This window comes from Rhinolophus sinicus, linkage group LG10, assembly GCF_036562045.2.
Source record: "Rhinolophus sinicus isolate RSC01 linkage group LG10, ASM3656204v1, whole genome shotgun sequence".
Classification (NCBI taxonomy): domain Eukaryota; kingdom Metazoa; phylum Chordata; class Mammalia; order Chiroptera; family Rhinolophidae; genus Rhinolophus; species Rhinolophus sinicus.
The window spans coordinates 88,272,233-88,298,882 of record NC_133759.1 but is presented as its reverse complement, the minus strand read 5'-3'; the positions used below and the strand labels follow the sequence as shown (position 1 = coordinate 88,298,882).

At 46.8% G+C, this 26,650-nt stretch overlaps 1 long non-coding RNA gene across 6 annotated transcripts in view; it reads left to right on the top strand.

Moving 5' to 3' along the window:
- Nucleotides 1–20,678, top strand: part of LOC109448708 (uncharacterized) — a 61,463-nt gene extending 40,785 nt beyond the window's left edge. For 2 of the 6 annotated variants that reach the window (XR_012489826.1, XR_012489823.1), the window contains 5 exons: nt 1,977–2,171; nt 12,716–12,792; nt 14,055–14,158; nt 16,636–16,702; nt 16,906–20,678. This is a non-coding gene — a long non-coding RNA (uncharacterized LOC109448708). Of the gene's footprint in view, nt 1–1,976; nt 2,172–12,700; nt 12,793–14,054; nt 14,159–16,635; nt 16,703–16,905 lie in introns of all 6 variants that reach the window. The other 4 variants (XR_012489827.1, XR_012489825.1, XR_012489824.1 and 1 more) reach the window with 4 other exon arrangements.
- Nucleotides 20,679–26,650: the final 5,972 nt, after the last annotated feature.

The window sequence follows — 26,650 nt, the reverse complement described above, 5'->3', positions numbered from 1 at the left end:
ACAGACTGGCTGGCATTGTTAATTCAAGTTCTCTCTTCCCATACTTGTTTCTTCTATTTGTGTTCCTAACACCAACCCTTGCACACAGAATGGGAGCCCTGTAAATTCTTGTCAAATGAATCAAGGAGTGAAAGAAATATTGAAACACTGTTTTATAAAACACAGCTTTCAGGAGAAACAGAATTTTTCCATCTTGTGAAATAACATCTTATCTCCTCCTATGTCCATGAAGACACAGTGGAGGTGGGATGGTGGGTGGTGAGAATAATTTACAGTCTCGATACGTGGGCACATGTGTGTGATGCCTCGACAGGCTCACAGATTCCTAACACTTGTGGCTGACGGACGCCATAACCATCAAGTGCCAGGAGTAGTATGACCGTGAGGTTTAACCACGTCTGAGCGCTGATTTTAGTCCCGGTGCTGTGCCAGGGGCTTTTATCTGTAGTCCTTCATTTAATTCTTACAACCAGCCCTGTGAAGAGGCTAGATATTATCTCCATTCAACAGATGAGGAAACTGAGGCACAAAGTTATGAAAGCAAGACTCTGTGACACCTGTTGGGTGTGAGCAGGAGCTTCTAGGCTGCCCTGGGCATGAGGGGAAGAGGCAAGACCGTGTGAAGTCCAGGAAGGCAATTTGGCACGAGTCTGATATATATGTATATGTGTGAGTGTATATATACATACATATGTTAATACATATATACATACATATGTTTATATATATATATATATATATCCCCTCCTATATCCAGAGCAGTTATCTGTTAGATATTTTATATGTTGGGCTTCTGCAAAAGATTTCATAGAGGAATGGGGAAAAGGCTTATTCATTTTTAAAAAATAGATATTTCAGTTTTACAGACAGGAAGACTAAGATTGCAAGGATGTGAAATCTTTTGGCAATCGCCATCAGTGGCCAAGCCAAGTCTAGAAATCTCAACTCCAAATAGTCCAGGAGTCTGCTTCCTATGCCATGTTGCCCGAATGCCCCAGTGTCTCCATAATGACACTTGAATTTGATACACCCATTGGCCAAGATTTCTTTGTCCCGAACTTTTATTTCCAGAGGTATGACCTGAGCAATCCTGAGTAAAAAAAGTTATGTGATAAGGTAAATTTAGAAATCTTTGTCTCGCAGAGTTGTTAGAGAGAGGGAACCAGGAAGGCTAAGGCTAGACAAGGCAGGAAGCAGCAAGAGCACTCAGGGAATTCAGCGATGACCAGGTATGTACAGGGGGTGGGGTACAGGTGAGGATATGGCAACGTAGGTAGGCTTCTGCCCCGGAGTAAAAATGGCAACAGCAATAACACTAACAATGACGTTATTTTTTGATTGCCTAACACGGGGCACGCTCACATAGTTGAAGGCTTTATACGCATGACCACTTTTAATATGGAGGTCCAGCATCTCTCCTTGTTTCCTGAAGAGGAAACAGAAGCTCACAGAGCTGCTAAGCAGCAGAGAGAAACTCAACCTGTCTGGCATCAAAATACTTGCTCTGAACCCCTCAGCCACCCTCCAACCCAAAGCCCCAGAATCACAGGGACCCGGACATTCTTACAGCAGCATCTCTTGGGACTAGGTTTGGCTCAGAGCGAGGGCCCCTGACCTCTCAACTCATGGACACTGTGGAAGGCTTGAATTAGACACCTTTACGGCCAGCTGAGCCAGACTAGGGTGATTCAGCCACCTGCTACTTGGATGCCTCAGATGCCTTGACCTGGGCTGAGTTTTCCGATTAGTCAGTAAGCAAGCAGGAAACGATGGCCAAAAGTAATCCCTGCCTTTGTACAGCCCTTTCAACTTTTCCAAATAGTTCCCCTCTGTGTTTCTTCAAGCTCATTCGAGCAGATGTCATAACCCCTATTTGACAGAACCTAAACCTCGGATCAGAAGGAAGGAAACATTTATGGAAGATGACACACATCTCAGAAGCGGCTGACCTAGAACTAGGTCTCTTGTCTTTTCAGGTGCTTTCCTCTTTGCAACTCCTAGAACTTGGAAGGGGTAAGAGAGGATTAGAAGTCTGACCAGTAGGAGAGAATCTCCACTGAAGGGCCCAGAGTGCAAAGGAAAATCTGGCCACGGATGATCCAGAAGGCACAGCGCTGGCCGGCCCCGCTCCCCCTCAGCTGGGTGGGGGCCCAGAGGAGCTGTGCCCAGAGGTATTTTTGTCTTGTTGCTTCAACCCAGGCAGCTCCACTTGGAATGATTTATGATGATTTGGGTTTATTTTGTAAACACAGCTCCTACCATGGGAGGGAGTTACATTCCCAGGGTCTTCCTTCACGGGTGGGATTTCTCTAAAATTATTTTGTAGCTGATGCTACACTCTCGGTGTTCTCCAGTTGTTGAACCTAGAACATTGGCATGGCGAGAGGTCTCGGAGGTTACCCAGCCCTCTGCCTGCTCTTATAGTTGGTGAAGCTGAGGCCTAGAGATTGGGAACAATTCGCTGGAGGCGTATAGCCAGCTAGACCCGATGCGTGAGCCAGAATGCCTCCATACTCTCAAATATTTCTTCCATGATTGTATAGCTCTGGGGAAATAACAGTGGACACAGCAGATACAGTCTGCGGCTTCATGGAACTTCGAGTCTATCCGGGGAGATGGATTTTAAACAAATAATAAAAATGTGCACTGAAAGAGTAGAGGTGCTTTCAGGGCTTATAACAATGGGCATAGCCTGGCCGAGGGTTGAGGGATGGCTGCCTTGAGGCCCTGAGATTTACAAAGAGGAGGAGACTTCGTGCTTGGAGCAGTAGGAGAGAGCTTCTTGGGGGCAGAAGGAGCAGCAGGTACTGGAGACAGGCGAGGCTCTGCAAACTGGCCACTGCAAGAACGAGGGGCAAGGTGAGGCTGGGGCCGGGGGCAGGAGCTATGGCAGGCCTGGTGGGACTTTAGTGCACATTCTAAACACAGTGGAGAAGCAATGAAAGTCATGCAGAATGGGGAAGTCCTGAGGGTCGGTTTGCTTTGTAAGTCAGATCCGTTCTCTGCATAAGAGGGAATGGGCTGGCGAGCTCCGGTCTCTTGATAGAGAGACCAACTCCCTACCCTGTGCAAAGTGGGCTCCATGCCCTAGCACCGCCATTAGTGTTTGCACAGCTGGGATAAGAGATTTGTTTCAGAGTAAGTGTTAAACACTAAGCCCGGCACAGGACACATGCCCTGTAAACCCCTTGTAGCCTGAATGGGACAAAAGCCAGACAATGGTGTCCTTGCTGGTGTTCAAGAGACACAGTGGAAGCTGGCAGGGCCTGGAGGAAATGCCTGTGGTGGAGGAGGGGCTGCCAAGGCCCAGGGTGCAAGCTGGTGGACTTGGGTGGCTGGCCTGCCTAGGACTCTTGACCTGGATGGGGGCAAAGCTGGGCTTGCCAACCTGAAGTTGGAGAAAGAGATGCGTGTCTTCAAGTGCCTGTGAAGGCAAGGAGCTCCAGACTGCCCCAAACAGTCTCTGCATGCCAAGCAGGCACATCAGAATCTGGAATTTTCCACCCTGATTTCTAGTTTGTAAACCTGGGTGTGACTGGATGAGAGAGGGCCCTTCTCTCACCCTGATGCCAGTGCTTCCTTTCACAGTTTTATGGTTCACAAAGCTATTTTACATGCTCTCTTTTTCCTGTCTCTGTGTCTTCTTATCTGCCTGCTTATCTGTCTGTCTTTCCTTTTTTTCCCTCAGGAGGCAATAAGATGCAGTGAAAACTATGGGCTTTAGAGATAAGCAAGTTTGGGTTTGAATCGTGGCTTTTCCACTTGCCAGTCGAGTAACTTTGGGCAAGTTTCTTAACTTCTTAGATTCTCAGTTTCCTCATCTGTAAAATGGGTATATTAATATTTTAATCATGGAGTTGTAAGGTTTAAATCAGGCAACATGTTTAATACGCATAAGAACATGGTACATAGTAAGTATGCAATAAACTACTATTGTTCATTCATTTGTTTGGTGTTTATCTGGTAGCTACTGTGGGCCAGGCCCTGGACTTGGCACTGGGGTAATAATGCTGATCCCTAAAAACAGCCCTTTCAAGTGTTGGGCAGGGATCAGTGTCCCCTGACCCCAACTACGGCATGTGGGAAAAGTGGTTCCTCCCAGGGAGGGTCTGAAAAATGCCCCCAGATCTAGAGATGGATCTAGATGCTGTCTATGCAATGCTTCCAAGGGCCAGGCTTTCAGTTTTTGCTTTCTTTTTCTCTTGCACTTTTCTTGTTCAGTTCCATTCAAATAATCGATCAGAGTGTGCCTACTACCACGTGGCAGGCCTTGAGCCAGGTCCTCCACAGGACACCAACATGAGTGAGTGAGGTGTGGGCCTTGGCCAGTCTAGTAACACCGACAGGATAGTAACTGAGATGGTCATGGGATAAGACCTGTCCCACAAGGAATGTCTGCAGGAGCCAGTCTCTCTAGCTTGGTGGCAAAAGACTCAGTGCGTCTCCTAATTTCCAAAGCCTGTCCCAGGAAAGGTTTCCCTGGAGGCAGAACCAGGACACGAGGTAGAAATCACCATAAGGCGTATTTGGTCTCGTTTAAAGAAACACAGCTTTGTAATATCTTTGGGTGTCCAGCAATAGAAAAGGCTGTCTGATAAGCAAAGCAAGCTCCAACTCTGGGAATGCTCAGGCGAGGCTGGATAAACACCCACCAGGCTGTTGTAAAAGAAATGCCTGCTTTGGGTGGGAGGTGTGATGAGATGACCTCTAGGCTTCCAAGTAGCCCGGGGATGCGAGGATTCTGTTTCCATGGTCAGGCTCATACCACCTTCCCTTGGATGCTCGCCAGCTCCCTCCCTCTGGGGCTCTCCCTGCAGCTTTCTTTACTCCTTCCTGAACCTAGCTCCGGAATCTCCCCACCACCATGGCAGCTTACCAACGCCCGATCCAACACATCATGCTGCTGGGGCATGTGCAATATGGTTTCCAGACTGTGCTCTGGCTAGACAATTTAGTTTTGTTATCATATCAGCTCCTTTTAGAAACCTTCCCCCTGTAAGTATTTATATTTTCTTTCTTAAATTTATCTTTCACACACCATGTGGCAAAAAGATACACACACAAGCATCTATTACTCTACGCTTAAGCTTGATATTTTGGAAACTCCATCAGCTCTAGAGTCTGGATTCAAATCCCCTCTCCATTACTTGCTATCAATGTTGTCCTGGCTCAGCTCTTACTGTCTGCAAGACTATTCATATCTTAATATCTGTAAAGCTAGGTAATGACAACATCTAGCTCACAGGGATGCTATAGGACTAGACAGATAATAACATGCAAAAAAACTCAGAACAATGCCCGACACGTTATTTCCAATAATTCATTTATCCAGTGAAATTTATCCAATGAAAATGAATAAAATAATCACTACATAATTGTTTTGTTCTGTTGTAGAACAAAACTCAACCGAGTAAATTTGCAGATCTAATTGGCTTTATTTAGAGATTCATGAATCGGGCAGCATCCCATCTAGCAACTAGAAGGGCGCTCCAAGGTGTTGTACAAAATGGATCGTTTTTATAAGCAGAAGGGTGGGGCAGGGGTGTTATTAGAAAAAAAAAGGATTATGTTGTGGCCAGGTCATCTTCTGGGGGGAAGGGCATGGCAGGGAGTTTTAGCAGATTATGCCACCAGTATTGGTCAGAAGACTCCAGGCTGAGTAATTGAAAATTCCACTCCTGGCTGAAACTGTAATTAAGTTAGTTAATTAGGTTAATTATTAAGTTTTGGTTTGGTGACTTGGCTTAGCAAAAATCACTCCATTTTGGCCTCCCTTTTTTTTCGTTTAAGAGTTTGCAATCCTTCATTTCCTTTTTATGTATTAATTTTCGAATTATTTCTTGCACCCTTTAGAAATCAGAATCATGTTGGCATTGAAAAGGTTCTAGACGCTTCTTAATCCAATCTAACTTTATGCTGTGCTAAGGAAATTGAGCGTCAGAGGGGTGAAGCTATTTGCTCATCCAGTGGCAGAGCCAGGAAGAGGATACAGGGGTTTTTGCTCTTGACTGATACCCTGCACACAGCATGATTTCCCTAACGAGAATTAATTAAGGGTTACCATATTTTTCTGGCAGGTGGCTTTTAAAAAATAACAAACTGCAAGCACATAATTAAATAAATAACCACCGAAAACCTTTTCCATGAAATTTGTTATTTAAATAATTGGAAAGAGGAAAATGGGGTGGTGGACTAAAAAGGGGGCCACCCACTAAACCTGACAAGCTCAGAGGTGGTCAATGTGGTGGACCCTACGAACTGAGAGACTGAAATGAACCCCGTAGGGTGCTCTGAACATAAAAATCCCTAATTTAAAAGCGGGTCATGGCAGGTAGTCACATCCTGGGCCTGTAGCTTCCTTGACAAAGGTCAGTCTTACCTTAGGTGAGCCTGTCTATTGTCTGTTTTACATCTCAGATAACATACCTTTGAAATGTCAGAGTACTCTTCTGTTGCAGACTGCTCAAGGCACCAAGGTAGGCATGCAGGACGCTGCAGAGCCTCTCATTGCTATCTTGTTGCTCACAGGCCATCTCTGTGTGCTGTCAATGTTAATGATCCTGTACCCACCAGTTTAAAAGAAGGATGTATTACTCTATTTGGCCTTTTTATCCAATCCCAGAGATTATCCCCCACACACACTTTGCTTTCTTCCAGCCCCCTTCATCTACCACCAATGGATTTCATGTAACCCTCTGTACGTCTCCTCCTTTAATTCTAATGTATAAAACAAGAGGCAAAACTGGCGTTCTCCAGAGCATTTTCTCAATCCATTGAGATTTTGCTTCCAGGCAATTGTCATCAGTTTGGCTCAAAATAAACTCATGAAAATTCTCTACAGGTTTGGACAGGATTTATATGCTATTTTCTGTTTCTGTGTTCAGAGGGTTTTGGTGGCTTCTAGGGGTCCAGCAGCCCCCCCCCCCCCAACTCCCCAGCCCTACATGCCTCTTGAGAAGCCACGGCTGGCTGGAGATAACGTCGTATGGATGCCGCTTCCCAACAGTCCTCCTAGTTTGCTTCTTGGAACACCAGTTCCAAAGCCCATGCGCTCAGCCTGTGTGCCTTCAATCATTAATGGATGTGCTGCCAAACTTTTTCCAGTGTGTGTAAAATTTATTTTTGCTTCAGCTGCGCCTCATACTATTGTAATGATGCCTGGTGGGGAGAACGCTGAGCTAAGTGAGTGGGCGTGATGTCCTGCAGAGTGGGGTCAACTGACTGCACAAAAGGTGTGGTGTGATGCCAAGGCATTTCAAGGAAGACTTTTCTGGAATAGGTGGCGACTTGGCTTGGGGAATATACGAACGCATGATCAGGGCAGAGCCAAGGTCTAGTCAACCTTCCACTCAGGACTGAGGGGCCCTGAGTGAACCATGCCATCTTGACCGTCCCATGGAAAGACCTTTTGAAACACTAGACCCGCCCATGTACATTGCCCGTGTTACTGATTTCAAGTGTGCTGCCCCAGATTCCAGAATTGGAAAGTGTACTGTGAACAAAAAAGCCTGAGAGCCATTGTTCTAAGTGTGACATGGAACAAAGTGTTCCCTGGTGACATAATTTTGTGCAATAGTGTTGAACAGAGTTCGACCTGCTTCCTTGCTGCAGGATTTCTCAGTGCCTCAGTATGCTAATATCTATGGTAACTCCCCCAGAACAGGTTTAGAATGCAGCATTTACCCGTCCTTCCTGGTCACAGAGCCATGTGTTTCTTTCTAAGAGCATACGTAGGGACCAGGGTTCTGAGGAGACTTTGGTAGGTATTCTTCCAGAAAGATTTCACCTTCTCTCTTTTTATTTGAGCAGTTTAAAGGCTGTGTATACAAAGGGTTAATCCAAAAACTGACCCTTTGTAGTCCCTGATACACAACTCATCCACTCACCTGGACACCTAACTCTACTTACGGTGCTTTCTGAACATATCTAAGAAGGTTCACAGGGCCACTCACTCTCCTTGGGGAGCAGATGGGGCCCCTCCTTCATGCAAGAAGGAAAGCCAGTGTCTTATACACCCTACCTTAGAGTGAGAGCATTTTCTCAGGACTTACCTCCTCAGCCAGATACTCGTATTATTTGCTTACAAGGCTGTTTCCAAAATGTAGCTGCCAGGCTGCTGCAGCACAGGACACGCTGCTTGTTGGCACTCCTTTCTCTCCATCTCACTGGACACTGTGGAAGGCCTTCATGCTTTGGCCTGAACACCGGCTGGAGCTAAACCTTTGGCCAGTATGGCATTAGCGTGAGCAAGTTAATAGCTTAGAATGTCTCTCCAGCTTTTTGGACTCAATTTTTTTTTTCCCCATTGGTAAAACAAGGGGGTAAGACCGGGTGCATCACACACTCACAAACATTCACTGAATCTACCCTGAGCTAGATGTCATGCTTTGGTAATGCAACAGGATGAAATAAGGGTTTTTTTTTGTTGTTGTTTGTTTGTTTGATAGAAGCATGCCAATAAATTATAATATAGCATGCTCTCTGTAAGAAGTGCTACAGAGACAGGGAGGAGGAAGTGATGAATTCTGTCTATACAATATTAGAGATTTCCTCCAGCGCTGGTATTCTTAGATACTGTGCCTTCAGGATCTTTTCTTCTTGTTTCAGTTGGCCCAAAGCCATCTGATTCTCAAAACAGCAGAGAAGGTCCAATATCACCGTCATTGGGTGCTAGCTGACTGTCAGCTGACTACCCTTGATCTGACGTCGACCTCGCCTTAGCTCAGCGTCTGCCCCACACCCCCAAGTAGGAATCAATGCACCTCCTGAACACAAGTCTACCACAGACAGTGTGGCCACAGTGGAGGAGAAACTGTGCGTGTCATTCATTCTCCTGAGCCAGCCTCCAACTATAAGAGGAAAAGGCTGCCTCCCCTCATGGAAACCTCAGGCTCCTAGCACTTCTCGAGGCCTAAAGACAGTAACTCAAATTCTTCACTCAGGAGCCTAAATCCTCCCTGTCGTTTGGCTGTAGGACACTTATTCTGCTTCATCACCTGTCCCTTTTACCTCGTTCTGAAATCTGGAGACTCCTACCTTGTTCTCCTTTCTCTCCTCCTCTTTTTCCTCCTCTGGAATGTGTCCTTTCACATTCCGGGTACCATTTGCTGAGGACGAGTTCAGCAATGATGCCACCATCAGTCCTGATGAGTGGCTGGTTACGGTCTCAGACAGAAAAATCAGGACACGTGGTCTGATAATCCCCAGCTGACCCAGGGTGTGAGGAAAGACTTTTTGGCTCTGAGAACCTTCAGGCACTTCTAGTGTACTCTGGAGAACCTCGACCATTCTCTCTCCCTTAACAACAAAAAAGTCCTATTCCACCAGGGACAAAATACACGGAAGCAGCATTGTTAGCCGCTGTAGCCACAGGCCACCCACCCTCTGCCCTTCCTCACCTTCACATCCCCAGGGACACTATAGAAAACAAAGAGTTGTGGCTGAGAGAGCCAAGGGTGGGCTGGCACAAGGAAGCCTGGAAACCTGGAACGGGGAGTCCAGGAATGGGAGGGCCGGTCAGTTCTACCAGCTGGGAGCCCCTGAGCTGGGGGTAATGAGGCGGAGGAAGTCGCTCCCATCCCTTCTGATACAGTCAGAGATGAGTCCTCTCATCTCCGTCAGCCTCCGACCTGAGCTCACCACTGCCCCACTGCGCCTCTCCTCATCAGGAAACCACTTCCTGCTCCTTTACTAAGTCTGAGGCACTCACCACTTTCTCAGAACTTTAAAACTGTCAATCACCACCTCTCTCCTCCATCCCTCACTCCCTCCCTCTTTCCTTCCTTCCTTTCTTTCCTTCCTTCCCCACTAAATGTGTCCCTTTTACCAGATTGATCTCATTCTTCCTTTGTCCCTCGCTGGACCTTCCTTCAGGGCTTCTGCAGCACCCCCAGTTTCTTCTCTTGTCTGGCTCCTTCTTCTCCATCTGTCAAACAGGCACAGTGCAGCCACCTGCTGACCCCACTGTCCACCCCTTTCCTCTGTACCTTTGTTAATGTCTTCTGTGCTACGACTCTGCCCCTGAACCTGCTTTCCTGGATAGCCCGTGTCCTCCCAATAACCTCTGTTCCTTTTTTATCCTATTCCACTCCTTTGAGGCATTAAAATTTAATTTAGAAATTTATTATAAAAATGATACCCACAAATAATACCTTTATCATAGAGTAGAAAGAGAAGCATCACCCACCCCACGCGCCCCATGCCATTCCCCAGAGGTAACCACTATAAATAATTTGGTAAAAATTCCTCTATACAGTTGCTTATGAATTTACAACGTTGCGTCATTTCAACATATCTTCTGTAATTGCTTTTGCACTTAATACGATGCTGCACGTCTTTCCATGCGAGTACATATAATACATATCATTTAAAAAATGGCCAGTGTTCCATTATATGGCTATACCATAATTTATTTAGCCACTATTCTTTGGATGGGTACTGAGGTTATTTCTACTTGTTATTTATTTCTACATTCATTCATGCATGCACTCATTCCTATTACAAACAATGCTGCAATGAGCTCCTTCCACGTACTCGTATATCTTTGCACACTTGTGCTCAGAATATTGGTCACTTGCTCATCACTCTCTGTGTTGACACTTCTTGAATCTTCAGCTTCTGTCTTGGTTCTCTTCTGCCATAAGAAACCTCTCTTTTCCCTGAGCACCCAATGCATGTCACCCCTTCTTGTTTCTGTTCCAAATCTCTGCTCCTGAAATAACCACTTCCTACTCACGCTTCCTGCCCAAGCCTTGTGCAGAACCATCCCTAATTCCCTAGACCTGTCTTCCCTAATTTTAGGTAGCACTTACTGTGTGCTGGAGCAGACATTATATCATTCCTTCCTGTAACAGGAGGGTGAGGTATGGATTATATTGTTTTAGCATTTTTTTTTAAACCACATTTTTTTATTATTATTTTTTAAGGAGGGCGCAGCTCACAGTGGCCCATGTGGGGATTAAACCGGCAACCTTGGTATTATTAGCACCACGCTCTAACCAACTGAGCAAACCAGCCACCTCCTGTTTTAGCATTTTGAAAGTGATAAAAACTGAAGCTCGGAAAGTTAAGGTACGTGTCCCTGGCATCCAACTCGTTAAATGGAGGAGGACCCAGGGTTCAATCTCAGGCCTCTTTCCCTGTGTAATGCAGGGATGTCCGTAACCACCTGTCACTCAGCCTCCGGCTCTGGTGCTCACAGGCCCAGTGCACCTACTGCGGCACCTACAAACTGAACCTTGGAATTTACTCACAAGTCTGTTCCCGCAGACTGGGAGCTCCCTGAGGGCAGGCCCCGTGTCTCTTCTTTCTGCTTTTCCTGTATTGAGTACAGAACCTGTCATGGTATAGGCGCTGACATGGGTTTGAATGAATGAACCGGTGTTTGCTGAATGAAGAATCCCAGCCCTCCCTGAACCAGGTCAAGCGCCAAACATCAGCACTCGATAACACATGCTGAGCTTGCGGCTTATATCCTGCTAATTTATGAGAAGAAAATACCCTCCTCCCAGGGCCCTAATTAACTAAATTACAAGAAGCTCTTTGGATGGCAGGCAGTAGATCGTAATGATTTAAGAGACAGACTCTGAAGTAAGATGGCCTATGTTCTGATTCCAGCTCTGCCACTTGCTAGGCAAGTTCTTCAATTTCCATAATCCTCAGTGAGCCAACTAGTAAAATGGGGCAAATGACAGTTACTCGCTAATTGGGTTACGGTGAGAACTAAATGAGGAAGTTAATATGAAACACTTAGCATGGTGCCTGGCATACAGAAAGCACTCAGCAAATGTCAGTTGCACTATGGCCATCAGGACCAGTATTGGCTCCTTTCATTCTTTGTTCAAAGTGAAGTATATCAAGCATTCATCTCCCTTCCACTGCCCAAAGCTTTTGTTACTTTCCATTTTCACAAAAATTCTCTTTCTTGCCCTTACTTGTAAAACAAGCATTTATTGAGTGCCTTCTGTTTACCGGTCTCCTTCCTGGTTGGTCCCTCACCTGTCGTGGAGACTACAGTAAAGAGGCTGGTGGCCCAGGGGAGGGTAAAACCTTCCTGCCCGTTGCAGTTGAGAACATCACTCAGTTCTCTGGAGAACACACCTGTTTTTCTGTTCCAACTTCAAGGATTTGCTACGAACCATTTCTCATGAAAGTCTTGAGGTTTTGTACCTTGATGCATGAAGGTCGTTTCTAGAACCTGATTCATAGAGGTACCCGTGCTGTTGATCTTTGAGACAAAATGTTTTCCTGTATCAGCAACTTCTGAAAGTGGCGTTAGGAACCAGCATTTGTTTTGTGATTCTGTACACGGCTCCTACTCATGTCCATGTATGAATTTTTTAGGGAGGTAGTTGTTGTTTTGTTTGTTGGGGGGTCTGTTTTGTCTGTTTGTTAACCAGGTCTAGGACTGTTTGAGAAAGAACCTACCCCTGGCAACCCAGACCAAAACAAATGAAGAAGAAAGTCCCCCTAACCCCAAACTCAAATCCCAGCAAAAGCGAGTGATTCACTATAAGCAAGTTTTCCACACTTAAACTATAGATTATTCAATTCCAGAACTATATTGTGCTCAGGGAACCATGCTGACTGTTTAATTAAGTTATGTCAAAAGGAGGAAATTCCCCGGTAATGCCACTCAGCTCCCAAATTTGGGATTGTCTTTCTATGTATCTAACTTACACATCTTTTATTGTAAACTAAGGTGTCCCTTCTCCAGGTGATACACCTGCTCAGGAAGCCCAGCTCCAGGGATGCAGGGAGACGTGAATGGGGAAAAGCTCACTTCTCTGTTTGGTAAGTACCTGAAGTAGGTGTGGCTTCACCTTATGCAAGCACCTGGCTATTTGCCCTGCTACCTGGCTCTCAGGAGACAGGCCTCCTGCAATGCCAAGTGTTCCTGGAAGCTAAGTCACTAGGGGTCTGCTGGTGCTTCTCCTTGCTCCTCGCTGCCCTGGAGCCCTGGCTTCTTTGTCAGATGTTGTGTTATCTGAATGACTCAGGCCACTGCACTCAGGTCAAAGAAGATTGTGGATCAAACAACCAAAACTCTCACCTTGACCCCAAAGTCCCATCTCTCTTGGCCTTCGTCCCCTCAGCCAAGAGGTAAAGAGTTTCATTGGAACATTTGTGAGCCCCCCCCTCCCCGTTCCAGAATCCTCCAGAATCCGTTGCCTGTGACCTAATTGTGAAGGACAGTGAGAAGGGAGAGCCGCTGTTTGGAATTCATGGGTGGGGTGGGTGGGGTACCTCCCAATAACATACTTGACTGGGGATTGGAGCAACCTGTTTGTCCAAACCTCTGGTGTGGCTGAATGAGGCCTGCCAGGTCTTTGGCGTTGTTGCAGGTACATAGAGAATGCACTTATCAGAGACCATCGGGCTCATATACCTGACACTTGACCAAATACCGAAAAAGATGAAAATTGCCCAAGAGGTGGAACCCACATGATCCGCTGATCAAATCAGTATGTCAACTCTCTCTTAGAAGCTCCGGGCTGAGGGAACGCCTTCCTCTGCCATTTCGAAAGACTTTTTAATACAGTTTTCTCCCTGAGTGATTTTGTCCTCGAAGGAACTGTGGGAGGGCCCAGGGAGATTTTTAAAACTTAGTGCTGAACTAATTCTGGGCCTAAATGATTTTGAAAGCCCATCATGTAATCAGGAAAGTGGTGGCAGGGAGTCTGGGGCTGGAAGTCAGGAGACGGGGATTCTAGCCCTGGCTCTGCCACTGCCTGGCTGTCTAGTCTCCAGCAAGTTGCTTCATCTCTCTGGGCCTCAATGTTCTCGTAAAGCAGCATCTCTCCGTGGTTTCTTCCTGTCCTGACACACCACGACAGCTCCGAAGACAGGAACGTTCCATCTCAGGTGTAGAACTTGGGGTCAGACCTACCAATTTTTAAAAAAATTAAATGTATTGGGTGACATTGGTTACTAAGGTTCTGGAAGTTTCAAATGTACCGTCTTATAATACGTCATCTGTGTATTGCATTGTGTGCTCATCAATCAAAGTTTAGTCTCCCTTCTGTCACTAAATATGTACCCTAATCTTTTACCAGTCCGCTTCTTCCCTCGTGTGGAGACACAGCGCTGGTGTGGAGTTTATATTCCCTTCCCAGCCTCCTGTTCTCGGAAGGCCTTTGGGATGCCTCCAAGAAAGCAGGTGAGCTGCATGGGTATTTGAGGCTTGGAAGGGGCTTCAAGGAGAATCTCCCAGCTATTTCAAGAATGCCTCTTACTCCAGTTGTCTGGGGGGAGGTGCTTGGCATGTTTGGGTACCAGCATTTCATAAAAGTTAACAGCCCTGGCTTCAGACTTAGCCAGCTCTTCCCTCGTAGTCCAGGCTTGCCAATCATTTCAACTCATTATTCAGCAAATTTATCAAGTGCCTATTTTGTGCCAGGGACTAAGCTATTTTGCATACATGATAACTTTTAATCCTCACGACTCTATAAAGTAGGTACTAACTTTATCCCCACTTTTTGGATGAGGAAACCGAAACTGAGGAAACTGAGAGGTGCTATGAAGTATCCTAGGTCACACAGCTAGCAAGTGGCAAACGTGGGGCTCGAATCCAGGTCTCCTGACTCCAAACTCTGGCTCTCAACCACTGTACTCTGCCGCCTCCCAAACCTTATTTTATTTAATCGTCATTGGTTTTATTGCAAAGTTTCTACCTCAGTGCTTCAGAAAAGCCCCTAAGAGTTGGCCTGTCCACATGCTAGATTAACAAGCATGTCCACTTCTGAAAAAGGATGGAGTCGACAGACGCTGGACGGTGCAGTGGGAAAAGCCAGCAGTATGTCTGATTCCAATGACTCAGCCTCTAGACCTGAGGCTCGCCCCCATTTGACCTGAGGCATTTCTACTCTCTGAACTTTACCAGCCTTGCTTTCCTCATAAGGATATTGTAAGAATCAATGGAGAGTGCAGCTATGAAAGGACTTTGTAAATTGGAAAGTGATGAAAGCAGACTCATTATTACTGTGGCCCTACTTCTCTGAATTTGTCACTCACCACACTGACCAGTAAAGTGAGCGTGGCCTTCAAGAATCTGGAGATACGCCATCTAATGGTACAAACATTGGGGTCCCACGATGAAGCTGTCTGAGGCAGGGTTTGCTCTCAAAGGGCCAGCGCTCCTGCCTGACTCATTCAGAAACGCCACATTCCAGGACATGTGGCGTTACGATGTTGGCGCTGTAACATGTGGTCGGCCCAGAAAGGCTGGGATGTGACATTCCTGAACAGATTCAGGCATGAGGAGAGAGAAGTGCAAAACACAACCTTTGTAAACAGACAGCCTGGGGCTGAGGAGAGGTGGGAGAAGACGTTGCTTGTTTTCTGTACACTTGTTTGGGAAGTCTGTGGAGGTGTAGTTCCCTACCATCCATCACTGGACCTTATCATCCTTCGGGAAGCATGCATTGCCACATGCCTGCAGACCACCTCACCCCAGGGCCCCACTCCCGGACCACAGATTCCATTCGGGTTGGATAGTGGGACCACTTGCTGACTTAACCACTCAGCCCTTCAAGGAATGAGAGGAGATGAAAACCAAAGGTCCAGAGGAGCTCTGGACCATTTGTCACCGAGTTTTTCCATTTGTGCATTTATTCTTTCTCTTCTTGCCCAGTTGTGTTCAGGGTGGCACGCGAAGAGGATTTTATTTATGTTGAGATTTTTTTTGGTCTGTGTCTAGGTGGGGACCTAAGAGGGAGAGAGAGAAGCAGACCCACTGGTCCAGGCTTGGGGCAAGCAAGTTTCATTCCTTACCCTACAGAGGCTGCCATGGAACGAGTTAAAAGAGTTCCAGAGTCACTGCCTGCCTCCTGTAAGGTGGAGGGGCTGCGGGGCTCATGACAACTCTCTCAGAGGTCTCCTCGCTTTGATTCCTCTCCTGTCATGGGGGATATTGATATCCTGCCTGTCTAACAATGAGCAGTTAACTGGCTGTTGCAAAATCCCCTGCTTAGCGTGGCACCAGATAGGTAGCTGTAGTCATGGAAGTGAAGAAGGCAAGTGGCCAGGAGATGCTGACAGAAAATGCCATTGGGGGCAAGGCCTGTAGGGTGAGTTGGAGACCTGGGCTCCAGGCCCAGCCCTGCCACTGCTTCTGCGTGAACTTGGCCAAGTGGCTTGCCTTCTCTGGGACTAAATTTTATGAAAGAGGGTTAGGCAATGATCTGTAAGGTCCCTTCCAACTAGGCTGACCAACCACCCCAGTTTGCCCAGGGCCATGGTGGTTTTACAGTTGGACATTTCACGCCCAGGAATTCCTACTTCTAACTAAAATCTCTACTCCCTGATTATTCTTGTAACTTCCCTCTGGGGTCTCAAACCCTTTCCACCCTGTGCCATAGAAGCCTCTTCTCTGGATTAGAAAATCACGGGGGTAAGTTCTTCTCCTAAAGGGGTGTGGGCATGATACTCCAAACATGTAACATTCTCTGTGGCAAGGCCCCAACCCATCATGCTGTTCTGGCCGGCTACGCCCCATCCCCAGGTAGCCCCACACTGAAACTGGGCTTCCCTCTCCAGGTCTGGGATAATTCCACCTTTCTGTGGTCCCAACACTGACTTCAGGACCAGCAGATCTGAAGGACTAACCAGCTTCCCTCTCAATTCTTGTTCTCACAGCAAAGGTGGTGACTCCCCAGTTCACCGGTCAGATCAGCCTTAGTCCAGCTTCTTACAGAATGTAAAGGTGAGACTGCTCCGGGCGCTGCTGACTAAACCCCGAGAAGACCTACCCTAATGGGCTGCCAATTATTTTCTCAGTTAGAGAGGAGCCCCTACAGTATTTGGGATTGAGGAAGTTGAAAGTTTCGAATAATGGTTACCACACATGTATCCAAGGGCGGAGGAAAGCAAGCTCATGTGACATTTGGCTCTCCTCCACCTCCACAGCTGTCGAGCCCATTGCACGTGACCTCCCTGCCTGTTTGGGGCCTGCCTTCGGTGTGCTCTCTCATTTGGGCTGTGTGCTCAGCTTCGGATGAGCGCTAAAAGTTGGTGAAGCAGACCCTGGAGCCAGCCCCTCCGATGACGCTGCGGTGTGGGCGGGCCAACCAACGTCCGCACAGCTCTCTGTGATGTGACTTGTCTGCTCACACCCATCTGAGTGCCATGGCAGCAAAAAGCAGGGTAATTCATTCTGCCTGGGTGACACCTGTGCTGGGCCTGGGAGGTGAGGAGGAGCGGCAGGTGGAGTGTGAGTGGGAAGAAGCCGGCGTGCCAAGCATCGAAAATGGCACACAAAGCTGGGAGCTTTCTCCCACCCCCGCTGGCTGTCTCCCTTTGTCACCAACTGTGGGTGGCAGTGGGTCAAGGATTGTTGGGCTAGAGGCCAAGGCAGGCAGAGTCAGGCCTCCGGAGGCTGCTAGGCCCAGGGAGCCCGGGTACATCCGGGAGCCTCCTTCCTAGTTCCCTAGTTCACAGCTTCCTCCTGTCAAAGCACCCACTCTGACCTGGCTGCATCCCCCAGGCCCCCTCCAGGCTGTCACAGTCCCTGGCAGTCCCTTCCCAGCCCTCTGGTCTCTGCTCCCTCTTTTCCAGTCCCGCAGTAACTACGATGGTTCACATCCCGGTCATCTCCCACTTGGTTGGTTGCAACAGCCTCCTCGTCAATCCAGTGATTCAGGCCTCTCTGTTTCCCCCCATCCTGTGTGTGCTGCCAGGCGAATCTTTCCATAACAGTGTTTTGTTGACCTCGTGTACCTGTTCTGAAATCTTCGTGAGCACATTTCCTCAGACCTCACCATCCGCTGTGTACAAACAAGGCCACGTTCATATTCATAACCTAATTGACTTTGGCTCCCGTCTCTCTGCTTACATGGGAGCTCGGTCTCTTCCAAAGTGCACCCCAAGTAGTTGTGGGAACCCCCAGGACAGTGCTCTGAGCATTGGGTCCTGTCTGTGCATGTTTGCTAACGGTCTGTGAGCAGGCCAGCACACACACCGAGCAGAAGTGTTTAGAGACTTGCGTAGCAATTTGATGTGCTGTGACCTCTGGCATAGGTTTTTTTTTTTTTTAAATTTTACAAAACAAGCAACAACACCGACAAAAACACCTGGTCCTTCACCCCAGATGATTTGAGAAGCACTGCCCTAGGGGGTCTCACCCACAAACAAATCTCGCCCCTCAGCGCAGTCCCTTATGAGTTCCCTGCTACCTAGTGGCAGCTCTGGAGTTGCTTTTTCAATCAATCAACCCATCAAGGGTTCAAATCAATTCCTTCTGTCTCTCTCCTTGGAGCACAGCTCTCCAGAGTATTCATGTAAGAAGCAGCTTGCTTCAAAAAAAGTACCAGCAATTCAGAACATCTGCCCTTTTAACATTAAATTTGGCACTCCTATTTCAAATCACTATTGGCCTTCTTTCACTAAAGTGCTTTTTTTTTTCTGTTTAGCTTGGTAATTTAAAAAAATGTTCAAATCACTTTACTGAAATATAAATTCCATGCATTACAGTACAGTGATTTTCAGTGTATCATTTGAGGGATTTTTGACAGTGAAGACATTTGTTAGTTCACCACCCCAGTTAAGATAAAAACCAATTCTGTCACCTAGAAAGTTCTGTTGTGCTCGTCCCTTAGGCTCCTTGGCAGTTAATCCCCACTTCCGCCGGAAGGCACAGGCAGTAACTTACCTGCTTTTTATTTCTACAGCTTGGTTTGGCTTCTTCTAGAATGTTGCATACATGAGATCCTCCAGAAGGTACCGTTGGATGTCTGGCTATTTTCACTCACCTGGTACATTAATCATATTTAGGACACTGTCACTCCTGCAGTTTTTAAAAGCTATACCTGCAGAAAGAGACCCTCTAGGGACCCTCAGGGAACCTCAGCAAGCATGTTCCCATCATTCTGAGGGAACTTTGAATGTGTTTTAATAAAACCCACATGCCTCTGGGACTTATTTTCCACTCGCAGGACTTAGAAAATGGGGTAATAGGTGATGACTTTCCTGGTAAGTGTTTGGGGGACACCATCTAAATCTCAGACTATCTGTGGCATCCATCTCCAGTTCGGAAGATGGGACTGCTGGTCGGTCAGGGGTTGTGAGCAGGGTGTGAATGTGTACTCTGACCTGGGGGTAGAGCAACAGAGTCTCACACCCTGCTGACATTTTAATAACAGTGAGCGTCTGAAGCTCCTACTAAGATGTGAGTGTCTGACCTGACTGATGAGAAATGTTTCCTCACTTACTATCTGCATGAAGTAGTGAGCACACTGGCAGTAGCAAGATAAGCAAAACAATTACACTGACAACAGCAACAAACCATAAAACAAACAAAAGACCACCCACGTCTACCAGGGAAAGCCCCACACAGCTTTGGGAAGACTTGTCTACCTCCCAGAAATCCAGAAGAGTTAAGAACTTAGTGATACCATTGTACAGATGGCAAAACTGAGGTCAAGCTGAAGGGGTGCCTGTCCAAGGCCATATGACTGAGGCTGTGACTGAGCAAGGATCAGCGTCTGGAGCTCCTTGATGCTTAAGTTGCTGCCCTTTTAATTTCCCCCATCTGTCTCCGTAAAGGATATTTTTAGTACATTGTACTTATTAAATAAAGTTATGGTCTTTGACCCTGTCTTATAAGCCTGGGAGCCAAATATTTTATAAGACACGTAAATTGTTGATTTCATGTACCCCTTAATCGATTCCATAGGACTATTTGGAGACTCAACTCAGACCGGGGTGAAACAGCCCTGTCAAATGGCTGTAAAGGAAGGTGGGGATGGAAACGTGACCATTGTTATGTCCCTCTGGGTTTTGTGTGGAAAGTAGCCAGGGACCACCTTCCAAGTTGAATTTGAAGATGTTAGAGCCGGAAGGCAGATGGAGAACACCCCCATTTCATATGTGGGGAAACTGAGGCCCAGAGAGGGATAGGGCTACCCTTAGGGGCGCATTATAGGTTAATTTGCAGAGACAGAGGTCGATTTGGCTTCGTATCTCCCAGAGGGATGCATTTCCATCTACCACCCCAAATAGCCTGCTTAAATGTCCAGGCCTGATGGCAGGAAGCTTATTCTAAACTTGTTTGGATGACTATTGGACCCAGCAGAGAAGACACGGGAAATGCTGTGCTTGGAGTCAGTGGCTGTGTCTTTAAGACATGCGGCGTCTCCTTGGGAAGAACAGGAGCCATAAGCTCAGAGAACTGAAGTGCTATTTCTGTATCTGGGACTTGGCTTAAGGTGTGTGTCCCCAGGCCTCACCTCAAGCTTCCTTTCTGCACACAGGCCCCCTTTGCTGAAGAGTGAAGGTGGCATTTTCTCCGGATGTTCCTGCAAGTTACCAGCCCGTCTCACAGCTGGCTGCAGACAGTGGACTCAGAGTGAGAGGCCGGCAGCCAGCAGCTGGATGTGCTGGTGCTGCCAGCCCAGCACCGTGGTCCAGAGCTCCAGGTCTCTCTCATTCTCGCTGCAGGGGCCCTAGCTGACACCAAAGACTCCAGAGTGCACGACAGAAAGGAGACCTGGAAGTGCCGTTCAGGAGCTAGCACGATGCTCTCTCTCCTTTTACAGACAAAGAAACTGGCCCAAGAAAGGGAGGTGACTTTCTTGTCACCAGTAATCCCAGCGTTAATGACAGATCTGGGAGTTGTTCCCGGCTTCTGGACTCCTAATTCTGTGCTCCAATAGAGAAATCATGAATAAACGCCTCCTATGTGACAGGTATTGTGCTAAGTGCTTCGCCAGTCAGACTTACTAAGCTCCTAGCATCCACCAGGTACTTGCAGCTTCTACGCCCCCAGGGAACAGCACGAGCAGTGGTCCCTACCTCCATATTGCTGCAGACAGACAAGCAATTGGGCAGTTACCACCCAGGGTGGGACTTGTTATCATGGGGGACATATAGGGTGCCACCGAGAACATAAGAGGCATTAGTCTAGATGGAGGGGAGGGGAATCACTAAAAGCTCCCCCCACCAAAGGATCAAAGCGAAGACCAGAGGCCAAATCGGAATTATGTGAGCCGAGGTTGGGTGCGTAAGAGCGTTCTGGGTGGGAAGATGGCACATGCAAGGGCTTGGAGACCAGTGCCTGGTACGGTGAGGAAAGGGAGGAAATTTAGTGTGGCTGCGATGTGGAGTGTGAGGGCTGGGCAGAGACGAGGCTGGACGGGCAGACGTGACCAGACCACGAACCGCAGCGTGGACAGCGGGTTTGGACGCTTGAAGACAAGAGCCCCAGGGAAGTGTTAGTAGGTGGTGTCTCAGAGAGAGAAAAATGAGCTGCCTCATAAACTGAGGGGCTGCAGGCAAGGCTACCTGCCTGCTCATTGTGAAGGTTAAAAATATTTGGGTGTTGGATATAAAGAACCCAGGTGAACGTCCTGCAAGGCCGGCAGGTGAATAGAGCCCTTGAGCATCTTATCTCCCTCAGTGGCTCCTGGTTCGTGTCCATGAAATCCCAAGGCTTTTTGGACATGCGTTGGAAAACCACTGCTGAAGTAAACTTGGAGGCCTCGTCACCAGGACACCAATGTCATATTTAACGAGCAGAAGAGAAAGCCAGGATTTGGAGCCCCTTGTGAATCTGGGCCAATTTTTCTTTTTTTTCCCTCCCCGCTCACCCCAAACCGGGAGTGGATACCCCTGCCCAAACTAGACATTGAGGGCATGTCGCAGGTCAGTGAGCATCCTTCTGTTATTGGGCATTTCCATTCCCAGAAGATGCTTTTGATTTCTTTATAGATTGCAGTTCTCTGGTGACATTCTCCTGCTTGCCATCTCCTTTCTGGAACACATTCATTCATTATTTGAACGTCTGTGTTCGATCGTTGTGACGTCTGCGTCACCCCTGGGTTTGTTCGACTGCATCATTAGTGTCTTTTTCCCCCTCGGTCCTGTGTCTTGATATGCAAGTTGTATTCAGTGCATGTTGTCCTGGCAGGTGGTTAGCGGAATTCAATCCAGTTAGGAACTCAGCTGAGTCCAGGCTGTGTTAGAGCCCTTGTTAGGTTTGCTTGCCAGCTCCCTCACCTCCATCCTTAGGATATGCCCTCCGGGGGTTCTGAGTGAGACCTAAAGGTGTTCACCAGGACCCCGCCCGCCTTGCTTGCTCCTGGACACCGATTTTCGTTTCCCCAGCACCTGAGAATGCTACAACCTCTGCTAAGCTTTTCAAACACCTGCTTGGCTTTTTAGCCTCTTGCTGTGATAGCTTAAGACTCGGCAAATGCCCCCAAGGGGAAACACAGAAGGGGGCTCATCATCTCTTTTTAAAAAAAATATTTGTATTAAAATATAGTAACATACAATATTGTTTTAGTTTCAGGCGTACACAATAGTTATTCAACATTTATATACCTAAAGAAGTGATCACCGTAAGTCCAGCAACCATCTGATACTGTACCACGCTATCACAATATCACTGATATATTTTTAGTGCTGTACATTACATCCCCATGACTTATTTGTTTCATATTTGGAAATTCAAACCTCTTATTCTCCTTCACCCTCCCCTTTCTAAATTTTTCAATTATAGTTGACATTCAATATTATTGTATATTAATTTCAGGTGTACAGCATAGTGGTTAGACATTTATATAATTTAAAAGTGATCCCCCTGACTAGTCTACTACCCACATGGCATTTCACATAGTTATTACCATAGTATTGACTATATTCCCTATGCTTTACTTTACATTACTGTGACTACTTTGTAACAACCGATTTGTACTTAATTCCTTCCCCTTTTTCACCCATTTGCAACCCTCCTCCCATCTGGCACCCATCAAAATGTTCTCTGTATCTATGAGTTTGTTTCTGTTTCGTTTGTTTATTTTGTTCTTTAGATTCCACATATACGTGAAACCACATCGCATCTGTCTTTCTCTCTGACACTTCACTCAGCACAATACCCTCCAGGTCCATCCATGCTGCCGCAGATGGCAAGAACTCATTCCCTTCCATGGCTGAGCAATATTTCATTGTATATATGTACCACCTCCTCTTTATCCATTCATCCATTGTCGGACACCCAGGCTGCCTCCACACCTTGGCCATTGTAAACAATGCTGTAATGAACATATGGATGCACATGTCCCTGGAAGTAGCATTTGGGGTTTCTTTGGATAATTACCCAGAAGTGTGATTACTGGCTCCTTCTTTGTCACTTGTTATAGCCTTTGTTTTAAAGTTTATTTTGTCTGTTATAAGTATTGCTACCACAGCTCTTTTATTTGTTTGTTTGCTTACATTTTTATGAAATCTTTTTCCCATCCCTTTACTTGCAGTCTGCGTGTGTCTTTTGATCTCGTGAGTCTCTTGTAGGCAGCATATGTAAGCGTCTTGTTTTCTTATCAATTCAGCCACCCTATCCTTTGATTGGAGCTTTTAATCCATTTACATTTAAAATAATTGTTAATAGATATGTAGTTACTGTCATTTTTTTCTTCTTCTTCTTCTTCTTCGTTTTTTTCTTTTGTCTTAAAGAAGTCCCTCTAACATTCCTTTTAATACTGGTTTGGTGGTGAGGAACTCCTTTAGCTTTTTCTTATCTGGGAAGCTCTTTATCTGTCCTTTGATTCTAAACAATAGCATTACTGGATAAAGTAAAATTGGTTGTAGATCCTTGCTCGCCATTACTTTGAATATTAACCTGCCAATCCCTTCTGGCCTGCAAAGTTTCTGTTAAGAAATTAGCTGAGGGCCAGCCCAGTGGCTCAGGCGGTTAGAGCTCCATGCTCCTAACTCTGAAGGCTGCCGGTTCAATTCTCACATGGTCCAGTGGGCTCTCAACCACAAGGTTGACAGTTCAATTCCTCAAGTCCCGCAAGGGATGGCGGGCTGTGCCCCTTGCAGATAGCAACAGCAACTGGACCTGGAGCTGAGCTGCACCCTCTACAACTAAAACTGAAAGGACAACAATTTGAAGCTGAACGGCACCCTCCACAACTAAGATTGAAAGGACAACAACTTGACTTGGAAAAAAAAAATCTTGGAAGTACACACTCTTCCCCAATAAAGTTCTGTTCCCCTTCCCCAATAAAATCTATAAAAAAAAAAAAAAAAAAAAGAAAGAAAGAAATTAGCTGATAGGCTTATAGGAGCTCCCCAGTAGGTAACTAACAGCTTTTCTCTTGCTGCTTTTAAGATTCTCTCTGTCTTTCACCTTTGGCATTTTAATTATGATGTGTCTTGGTGTTGGCCTCTTTGCGTTCATCTTGTTTGGGACTCTATGGTTCCTAGGCTTCAATATCCTCTTCCTTTTCCAGGTTAGGAAAGTTTTTAGTCATTATTTCTTCCAATAGTTTTTCATTTCCTTGTTCTCTCTTTTCTCCTTCTGGTACCCCTATGATGTGAATATTGGTATGCTTGGTGTTGTCCCAGAGGCCCCTTAAACTCCCTTCATTTTTTTGGAGTCTTTTTTCTTTTTGCTGTTCTGATTGGGTGTTTTCTGCTACCTTATCTTCTAAATCATTGATTCAATCCTCTGCTTCATCTAATCTACTGTTGATTCCCTATTATGTAGTCTTCATTTTAGTTATTATAGTCTTTATTTACGACTGGTTCTTTTTTATGTTGTCTAGCTCCATTTTTATGTTTCCTATCTGTTGAAGTTCTCCCTGAGATCACTGAGCATCCTTATAACCAGTGTTTGGAACTCTGCGTCTGGTAGATTACTTGTCTCCATTTTGTTTATTCTTTTTCTGGAGTCTTGTTCTGTTCTTTCATTTGTGAACTATTTCTCTGTCTCCCCATTTTGGCTGCTTCCCTGTGTTTGCTTCTATATAGGGCTGCTATGCCTCCTGGTCTTAGTGGAGTGGCCTTATGCAGTAGGTGTCCTGTGGGACCCAGTGGTGCAGTCTCCCTCATCACCAGAGCTGGGTGCTCTAGGTGTGTCACTTGTGTGGGTTGTGTGTACCCTCCTGTTGTAGTTGAGCTTTGATTGCTGTTTACATATCACTAGGAGGGATTGACCCTCAGGCTGATTGGTTGTGAGGACTGACCATGACTACAGCAAAGGAGATGTGGTGCAGGGACTGACCCTACAGAGCAGGATTTGCTTTAGCAGGGCTCTGGTACATGCCCAGTGCCTTTTGGGTCTGTCAATCCTGGAGGTGGTGGGTGGTGCTTGGACTGGGCCTGAAGCTGGCCCCTGGGTGTGCCAGCTCCAGGGCCACCTGGGAGGGGACCTGCTGCAGGCCAAGTTCAGCTGCAGCTTGTTCTCTGCCCAGGACCACCTGATATGAGCCACAAAACAATCCACCTGATATGAGCCACAAAACAATCCAGAGATGGCCTCCACCTGCTTGGGCTTGGAGGCACCTCGAGAGGGCAAACTGCAAACTGCAAACCAAGGCCTGCTGTTGCAAATACGGGCTTGTGGCTGCTCAGCCAGAGGTACGGGACATGCTGAAGCCAGATGCTGCTTGTTTGGGTTTTGTGAACATTTGAGAGATTTTAGAAATGTCTGCAGCATAACTCAAGGCAGGCTGTTTATACAGAAAAGCCACTGGAAGTGGCTTGGGCATGCTGGAAAATTGGGTGGGCTGTGGTCTCAGGGAATCAGTAGGGCGGGGCATACAAAAGGTGAAAGACAGTTTGATGGAGACTCAGATCGGCATCTGCGTGCGTGCGTCTGCACGCTGGGAGGGGGAGAGCTCAACGAAGAAACAATGGCTTCTGCCAGCTCCTCTGTCCTGGAGAGAGCTGCCCCTCCAGCCCTCAACCTGCAGCTAGACAATTCAGTTCCTCCCCGTATGTCCCTGTCGCCTTTCAAGACGCTGCCCCAAAGCTGGCGCTCAGAGCAAGAGTGAGTGAGTCCATCAGCAAGTAAGTCTGTACGCGGCCCATATAAGAGGAGCAGTTGGGAGTGCAGTCGCCCTCTGTCTCACTCACAATCTCTGCTGGTTTTCACTGCCAGAAATTATGGGGACTACTCTCCCCAGCTCTGAAACTCTGAGCTGAGAAGGAGCTGGGACCCCTTGCTTCTCAGGAGCTACGTCTGCAGCTGAGATAGCCCTCCTGGTTTTTAATGGTCACACATGGGTTTTGGAGGGCTGGTCCTGTGTCTCTGCCCCTCCTACCAGTCTCAAGTTGGCTTCTTCTGTATGTCCATAGCTGGAGGGCTTCAGTTGCTAGATTTCAGGTAATTCTCAATAATGGTTCTGTGGTTTAGTTGTAATTGATGTGGTCTTAAGAGGAGTGTTTACCTACTCTGCTGCCATCTTGACTGAAAAACCCTTATCTCTTTAGAATCTTGGTCCATCAAATCCTAGTTCCTCCCTGATGGCTTTAAACAGATGTTTGTTTGTTTGTTTGTTTGTTTGTTTGTTTTAATCTTGTATTTTATCCAGTTTCCTGGTTGTTCTTGTGGAAGCTGCAAGCTATTCTATCACAGAAGTGGGGCAATGGGCCATTAAATCCTGAAGCTACTCTAAGAGGTTGCCATGGTTTTCAGGCAGTCTGCAGAGTAGCTTACCCACTGGGCTTTGCCAGCTGCTGGTTCTAATTCCAGGGTGCCCAGAGCTTTGCTGCATCACCCTTCCTCGAACTATCTTGGCCCTTCCTCTGTTTAAAAACCTTATTACCTTGGAGATTTGGGTCTCCAGTGGTGGGGGCAGGTATGGAAGAAGGTGTTAGTTGGTTCTCAATAGAGGGGTATTGGGCCCCACATGGAGTACTTGGAGACATG